This window comes from Rattus norvegicus, chromosome 1 (assembly GCF_021556685.1).
Source record: "Rattus norvegicus strain SHRSP/BbbUtx chromosome 1, alternate assembly SHRSP_T2T, whole genome shotgun sequence".
NCBI lineage: Eukaryota > Metazoa > Chordata > Mammalia > Rodentia > Muridae > Rattus > Rattus norvegicus.
The window spans coordinates 146,816,962-146,826,008 of NC_141534.1; positions in this window are offsets into that span (position 1 = coordinate 146,816,962).

Below are 9,047 nucleotides of genomic sequence, written 5' to 3' on the forward strand. Positions count from 1 at the left end.
ACAAATCTCTGAGTTCAAGGCCAGTCTGGTGTACATCTTGAATTCCAGGATAGCCATAGCTACTTAGGGGGAAAAAAAATGTTTGCTAGGTCGTAGTGGCACACACCTATAATCATCCTATCTCAGATTGCTACAAGTCGGAAGCTATTCTGGACTACACATTTGAGGCCGTGTGTCAAAAGGGAAAAAGATTATTAAAATTACTGCCTGGAACTGAGCTGGTGATGCCCACTAAAGTCCAACTCTTGTGAATCTGAGGCAAGAGAATCCCAGCAAATGGATACCAGCCTGGGCTACAGAGCAAAACAAATTTTACTATGTGGTGTAAACTATCCCTAACCCCAGGTTCACATCTTGAAGTTCTGTCTCCAGATTTGACCATATTGGGAGGTGGGGCTTTGTCGAGATTAAGATAAGCTCATGAAGGCAGAGCCCTTAGCAAGCAGATTACCCTGTCCTTATAAAAACACCCCAGAGTCTAGCCCCCCACCCCACCCCCAGCAGTTAAGAAGCAGAGACAAGGCAGATCTTGGTGAGTCCCAGGCCAGCCTGGGCAGCATGATGAGACCCTGCCTCAAAATAAAAGCAACCCAGAGGTCAGTGAGGTGGCTCAGTGAATAAAGATGCTTGCCACCAAGCCTGATGACCTGAGCTTGATCTCCAGAATCTACGTGATGGAAGGAAAGGATTCCTCCAATCTCCCACATACCTGCCACAGTGACTGCACGTGCACGTGCACACACACACACACTGAGAGGGGAAAAGGGGGAGGGGGGGAGAGGGGGAGGGAATAAGAAATGTAGAAAAAGTTTAAAGCACCCCAGGAAGAAAACCATGCTGCTTTGTCCCTTCCACTATCTGAGGACACAGCCAGAAGAAGTCATCTATATACCAGAAAGTCCCCACCCCCCATCTCTCTTTCTCCCCTCCCACACACACATGCACACCTCCCATCTACTCTTGTCTCATTCTCCAGGAGTGTAAGAAGCAAACTGTTATTTATAAGCTACCTAGTTTATGGTATTTGTTACAGCAGCTCACGCAGACTGAGACGTTATCTTTGGACAGATATGCAGCAGCGAGATGGTGAGTTTTCCTGGGCAAAACGTAAGCTCTGATATGATGGATGATTCTTGGCCTCCTCCAGCTCCTAGAAAAGACCATACCTGCTCCCCTGTCAAAAAGCAGTAAAGTTATCTCTGAAACAAATTTTTAGTTGTTTAATTAGAAAACGCAATCTCATTATTTAGCTCTCATTTCTTGTATCACCTTCAGGGTCACTTTTCTAGGGATATACACCAGCTGACGTGCCTGATGCCAAGATGTAGGTCTCCACCAGTATATAATCCTCTCTGACTCTTTGTGTTTGCCCTGTGTCTGGGAGATTTATTTCCTAATTTTCCATTGAATTTATTTATTTATTTATTTATTTATTTATTTGAAACATTATTCTCAAAGGCTCTTGTTTCTCTCTTAAATGTTTTTTTTTTTCGGAGCTGAGGACCGAACCCAGGGCCTTGCGCTTGCGCTCTACCACTGAGCTAAATCCCCAACCCCTCTCTTAAGTGTTTTTAAAAGATTTATTTATTATATATACAGCATTCTATCTGCATGTATGCCTGCAGGCCAGAAGAGGGCACCAGATCTCATTACAGATGGCTGAGTCACCGTGTGGTTGCTGGGAATTGAACTCAGGACCTCTGGAAGAGCAGCCAGGGTCCTTGTTTTTGTTTTTTAATTCAGGTATTTTACAAATATTTTTTGTTTGCTTTTGGTTTTTGAGGCAGGGTTTCTCTGTGTAGCTCTGGCTATCCTGGAACTCGCTCTGTAGACCAGGCTGGCCTAGAACTCAGATCCACCTGTCTCTGCCTCCTGAGTGCTGGGATTAAAGGTGGATGCCACCACTGCCTGGCTTAAATTTACAAATCTTGAGGTGCATTTTGATGATTTTTTATAATTATCTGCTGAAATATAGGTCAGGGGGCTGGAGAGAAGGCTCAGTGGTTAAGAACACCGACTGCTCTTCCAGAGGTCCCGAGTTCAATTCCCAGCAATTGCATGGTGGCTCGCAACCATCTGTAATGGGGTCCGATGCCCTCTTTGAGACAGTGTGCTCACATAAAATAAATAAACATGTGTGTGTGTCAGTGTCTGTGTGTGTGTGTGTGTGTGTCAGTGTCTGTCTCTGTGTGTCTGTGTGTGTGTGTGTGTGTCAGTGTCTGTCTCTGTGTGTCTGTGTGTGTGTGTGTGTGTGTGTGTGAGTAGAATAGATCAGTGCTTGCCTAGCATGCATGAAGTCCTAGTTTCATCCCAAGAACTACATAAACCAGGCACAAACCTGTAATCTCAGAATTTGAGAGTCTCAAGTAGGATCAGAAGTTCACATTCACCCTAACTACAGAGAGTTGAGTCTCAGTCTTGGATAAGTAATCCCTTGCTCAAACACACAATTTCTCTCCCTCTCTCTCCCCCCTCTCTCTCTATCCTACCCCCCACTCACACTCACACCCTAGATTAGAATAAAACAGCCTTGCCTCCCAAAAGTTTTCTTCTTTCTCTGCTGACAACAAGCCCAAACAGATCCAGGCCGTCAATTACTTATAGTCAACAAAACTGAGATCAGCTTTGTGGTAGCTCCTGAAGGCTCTAGGCCATGGGAAAATGAAGAGGGGCCTGGTAACAGCACACACTGGTCTCTCTTCCACTGAGACAGGGCACTAAGCCAACACCAAGCAGTTTTGTAGCTTTAGTGGCCTCCAGGAAGGAAGCCTGCATGCACCTGAAACAAGAAGGAGGGATGGGGGCACTGGAGAGATGGCTCAGTGGTTAAGGACACTGACTGCTCTTCCAGAGGTCCTGAATTCAATTTCCAGCAACTACTTGGTGGCTCACAATCATCTATAATGGGATCCAACACCCTTTTCTGATATGCATGAAGACAGCTAAAGTATATCATATACATAAAATAAATAAATATTTTTTAAAAGGGGGATATAAAATGGCAGCAGAGTGTAGTCTCTTACAAAATGGAGTCTGCTGGCCTCCTCGGGCCTGGGGAAGAATCATAGCACACTTGGCCAAAACTTGGTTTAGACTGTGGTCCAGCCTCACCATACAGCAATAACAAGGGCTCTGTCATAGCTGTGTCCAATAGTGCCATCCTGTAGGTTGATGTCATTATGCAGGTGAAGACAGACAAGGCAGAACAAGGTCTGTCATTGGAGGGGAGGAGGGAACAGAGGTTTTAGAAGGGAGGGAGAAGAGGAGAGAGGAGGCAGGAGCGAGGAGAAGGAGCTGGGAGAACTTGGTGGCAGATGTTAAGATTCTTCTCTGCGCATAGTTGCAGGTTGTTGTGACTATTCTTAAGGGACGGGTGTGTACAGGATATTGTGCTGTCTAGATGGGCAAGGTATATCTTATCAATTGGATCAGAGGATATTGTATGGTGTGTTCTTTCATGTGCCAACTTAAGAGAGTGTTTGGCGTCGGAGTGCACCAGGCCCGCCACGGAATTGGGCTGTGCATGCCTGGTGTGGTAACAACCCCTGGGGACTAGATAGGTGGAGAGATTGCCGTGGGCTCAGAGAGCAGCCATTGTAGTGTGAGATGGGATGGAGCTGTGCGTGAAGGCAGGGCGAGGTGCCCCCCGCCTCGAGTATCACCCGGGTTGGAGGGAGCCTGGGAGGGAGAGAAAGTGAGGAACGGTACGGGTGGTTATATTTTTACTGCAACACCATTCCCCTGCCACTCCAACCTTCCCTGGGTCCAGCTAAGAATTCTTTTCAGACCAGGAATTAGGAAGAGGATTGTCTACTCTTCCTAAGTACCGGTGCTGTACTCTGATGCTCTGTCTTAAGACAGGGTCTTTCTACATAGCCCTGACTGGCCTAGCACTCTCTCTATAGACTAGGCTGGCCTTGAACTCTGCTCAGAGATCCGCCTGCCTCTGCCTCTGAGCACTGGGATTAAAGGTATGGGCCACCAAGTTCATCTTGGCTGCACATTTGACGCCAATTTGGTCTATGTAATCAGTTTCAGGCCAGTCCGGGCTACGCAACGAAAGTATTTCAACAAAACAAAACAAATGTATTGCAGAGTCTCCATTTTCTGTTCAGACGCAGACTGCTGTGTCACACACAGGGAAAACAGTCTACCCTGAAGGCGGTCTATCCACCAGAACCATTTGGGTTTAAGTGCCTAGACCATATCTCCTGGGAATCTCTCGGCCACTCTGCCGTCTAGTTAGTGTCCACAAACACTGACTGAGTATCAGTTGTGGTCTTGAAGTTTTTCACGTCAGTCCTGGGTGGCCTGACACATCCCTGGTGACAGTACATTCGGGTTTTGCTGAGCAATGCCAGTTCTGAGCAGCTGCCATTGGTCATTGGCTTCCACGGATACCCTTGGTGGGAAGGTTCCTTTTCCACGGCCTGCCGTTGCCCCTGGGCTCCACCTATACAGGCCATGGTGCTCTTCTCTAGGTTGAGACTTGTGGCGCCAGCACCAGCCTACAGGCTCCCTCTCAGGAGTCAGTAAAAATATAGCAGGTGCTTTCCTGTTTGGTGTTTGTCAAGCCAAGCCTCGAAGCCCTCCTCTTTGCCTGTTGGGTGAAGTTCCCTTTTCTGTGCAAAATATCTAAGCCCTGGCGTCCAGCTGCGGCTGCTTGCTGCACTCCACTAGCTGTTAGTTTGAGTCCTCCAACCAGGTCCAGGCTCCCAGGGGCCGCAATGTCCCAAGTATCTCGACTGAGCTGCCATGCGGGTCCTCTGTAAGAACAGGGAGTACTTTTTAATAGCTGAGCTATTTCTCTAGCTCCAGTTCCTACTTTTAAAAATTCTGGGTTTTGAGACTTTGACTAGTCTGAAACTCTCTATGCAGATCAGACGATCCTTAAAGTCACAGAAATCTACCTGCCCCTGTGTGTGCATGTGTCGGGGTGGAGCACAAGCAGAGGTCAGAGGAACAACTTGCACTTGTCCTTCCACTGTGTGTGTCCCAAAGATCCAACCCAGGTCACCAGGCTTCGTGGGACTCACCTTCCTCACTAAGCCATTTTGCTGGCCCAAAGGGGCAGGTTTGTTTTTTTTTTTTTGGGGGGGGGGACCCTGCTTATAGATGGGTGGCCGTAGAGAAGCCGTTGTCAACCTGTGGGTTCTGACCCCTATGAGGTCACCTATCAGATATCCTGCATGTCAGGTATTTGTATTGTAATTCATAACAGTAGCAAGATTACTTTTATAAGGTAGCAGTGAGATCTTTTTTTTTTTTTTTTTTTTTTTTTTTTTTTTTGGGAGGACACAGACAAGTTTTCTTTCCATCTAGGTGTGGCTATGTGCCTGGCGAGATCATTTTTTTGGTCGGGTCACCACAGCATGAGGAGCTGCATTAGAAGCTCACAGCAGTAGAAAGGTTGAGAACCACTGGCCTAAGATAGCCTCCCAGAGCAGACACACACTCTCCAATGCCTCCTTCAGATAGTTTGCTACACGTGTTTCGTTTGGGGTTTGGTGATTTGGGGACAGTATCTTGCTGGGCTTAACTTTTCTTTCTTTTCTCTCTTTTTTAACATTGATCCTTCTTTAAAAAGTTATTTATTATGTATACAGCATTCTGCTTACATATATGCCTACACACCAGAAGAGGGCACCAGATCTCATTACAGATGGTTGTGAGCCACCATGTGGTTGGTGGGATTTGAACTCAAGAGCAGTCAGTGCTCTTAACCACTGAGCCATCTCTCCAGCCCCCTTGTTTTCACAACTTTCAAGGATTCATCATGTTAAGGAAGACATAGTAGAACAGAAATAAGGACTCGACGTTGTGCCTCAACTCCTCTCTCTCTCTCTCTCTTCTCTCTCTCTCTCTCCCTCTCTCTTTCTCCCACCCCCCACACCCACCTCTGAAACAGGGTTTCCAATCATGTGAATTCTTCATCCTCCTGCCTCCACCTCCCAAGTGCTGAGATTACAGACTTATGTCTGTAATTATACCTGGGTTGGGTTTTTTCTTGTCCTGTTTTAGGGTCTGGAACCCTAGTCTGTAGGACAGTGGTCCCCCTGTTCAGGGTAGGTCACTTTCAGTCACTTCTCCTGGGAGCACTCCCATCCATACACCTCAGGTGTGCTTCCCCAGTCTCTCAGGTGATTCACAATCCAATCAAAATGACAGTGAGGATCAGCTGTCACAGGATCCTAGCTCTCTGTTACCCTGTCCCCTGGGGGCAAATATCAGGGGACTTAGGGCACAATAGTGTTGAGGATGTCCTGTAACTCAAAGTAAGGGAGGCAAACTGATGTTCTTCCTCTACATGCAATGAAGCGCCCAAAAAAGGCACTCGGGATGTCCTTGCATACTAGTCTGTCAAAGAATCCTGTGGTTTGTAACAACTGGTGTGTGTCACAGGCTATGAGTCATTTTTTTTACCGGCCACTCAGGGCTAATAAAAGGAGATAGTAACAGCTCTCTTGTTTCCATTAGCTCTTGTATAAGGCCCTCTTCTTCCTTTTCTGCTATCAGGTACTTGGCTGGGCCTGGAGACATAACAGTTGGAAGCCTCCTCTAGGTATTGCTCCAGAAACCTAGGCCTCTAACCTTGCCCATTGTCTATGACGAGGACAATGGATGTGCTGGCAGTGTGGTGTCAGGCAGCTCCTTAGGAGAACACACCACAGTTGAGAGGGTGTGGCTGCTGGATGTCCCACCTGTCTGCCCAAAGAAAGTGTCAACAGTGGCTCAGATCTTTGTCTTTTATTCCTCCTAGTGAGAACTGAAACCTTGCCTTTATGGGTAGGGTCACATTTCACTTTAATGACCTCTTGGCATAACAACTGGGTCCCTACCCCTTGGGGGGGGCTTTTCTGCTGCAAATCCTCTGTGCCCACCCTACGCACCCACACTTTTGACTTTTACAGAAGACTTCTTGACTTTTTTTTTTGTCTTTTTTTTTTTGTCTTTTTTTTTCCCCGGAGCTGGGGACCGAACCCAGGGCCTTGCACTTGCTAGGCAAGCGCTCTACCACTGAGCTAAATCCCCAACCCCCGACTTCTTGACTTTTGCCACGCATGCGACCCTATTAGATTTAACGCCTAACAGCAAAATAGGTTCCCCTAAATTATCCCAAGAATGCATGAAGAGATCCCTTTCCCTCCTCAGCCTGGGAAGGAAATAAATGTGCAGTGTGGGGGAGGTGGCCATTGTGATTCTAGGCTGGGTCATCACTGCTGTCTGAACAGGTAGCCTCTCTCAGAACCAGATGGCAAGACTCATCTCATTGAGCTGTTTAATCACATTCGTGAGGACTCTGCGACAAGCCCTGGATTTCTCCATACCTTTCTCCTTTATATCATGTTGTGGTTTGTAGAGAGCCATATTGGATTTGGGCCTGGCCGCTTTGTAACTGTATGGCCACAGTTAAGAAGTCATGGGATTGTTGGACAGAGGCCTCTCCCATGTATTTACGGCACAGGAAGAAAAGACCAAGTAGTAAACACCCGATATCTCCACTGCATGACCTCTGCTGAGCCCGGCTGATGCATGTGGAACTGACACACCTGGACCACACCTGGGTGGTGGTCAATTTACTTCTGCCTTTTGCTTCCTCAGCCTTTATCCTGGAGATTTAGGCTGGACTTCTCCCTAATTAATTCAGGTCTCCTAGTCGGTCTTTTGTTACCGAAGTCACTAGCCAGGTAGTCAGGAGCCAGGGTTTCCCACTGTGCTTCCCAGTTATTTTCTACCTGGAGACTTGGGTATATAAGTGGTGAATAAAGCTACAGGAGACTCTCACTCTTCTTCCTCACTCTCACTCTTCTTCCTCACTCTCACTCTTCCTTCCGCTCTTCCTCCCCCTCTCTCTCTCTCTCTCTCTCTCTCTCTCTCTCTCTCTCTCTCTCTCTCTTTCTCTCTCTCTCTCTTCCTCTCCTCCTCTCCTGGCTTGACACGATAACCTGTGTGTGTGTGTTTCTTTCATCCTGTAGGCTTTCGCCCGATTCTCGGTACCGTGTCGGTGCTGGCGCCGACAGTGGTTGCAGCTGAAAGTGGCTTAGAGAATGGGGCCAGTTGCTCAGCAACTGAGCGGCTTCCCTTCCTTCTCAGTCAGCGCTGCACCCTTGTCTGCCTAGCCAATGAACCACGCTCCTGTGGTTTCGCTGGAAACAGTAACATGTCCGCTCAGGTCTCATTCTCCTTCTTTCTCACTCTTGGTAAAAGTGAGTCTCAGAGCCCAGTGTGGTGGTGTGCACCTTTAATCCCCGCACTCAGGAAGTAGAGGCAGGCTCATCTCTGAGTTCAAAGCCAGCCTGATCTACCCTGATTGTTCTGGAACTCTCTCTGTAGAACAGTCTGGCCTTGAACTCACAGAGATCTACCTGCCTCTGCCTTCTAAGCGCTGGGATTAAAGGCATCTGATTGTCTTGTCTCTTAGCAGTGGCTCTCCTATATTCCCTGATCCCCATCCAACCCCTGTCGTCGTCATCATCATCATCATTATGAGACAGTCTCATGTGACCCGGCCTGACCCCACATTCTGTATGTAGCAGAGGCTGCACTTGAACTCACAGAGAACTCACTCTCCCTACCTCCCAAGTACTAGGGATTTGTATATGACATACGATGGCACAGAACCCAGGGCCTCTTGTATCCTCAGCAAGCAATCCATCAACTGGGCTGCCTGCTCAGCCTCTACAACGGCTTACTTTTATCTCTTTGAAAATGGATGATACAGATATGAACCACTTTGCCTGACCAAGAACGTGCATGCATGTGTCTGTGCACGAGCATGCGTGTGCAGTCTGTGTCTGGTGGGGTAGGGGTGAGGTGGGGGTGGGAATGTGGTTACAGGGTATTTTGCTGTCCTCATTAATTTGTCTTATAAGCCATTCCCAGTTTCTGTAGTGTGTTTGTTGGTGTGTTAGCACCATGCCGTCTATGTTCCTGACAGTCCCTGTTCCCAAAGACTGTTTCACACAGCTAGGGATTTCAGAAGGACTTGGGGGACTTTGCTAGTCCTGAGTTAGCCCTCAGCCTTGCTCACACTCGTCTAGAAGAAA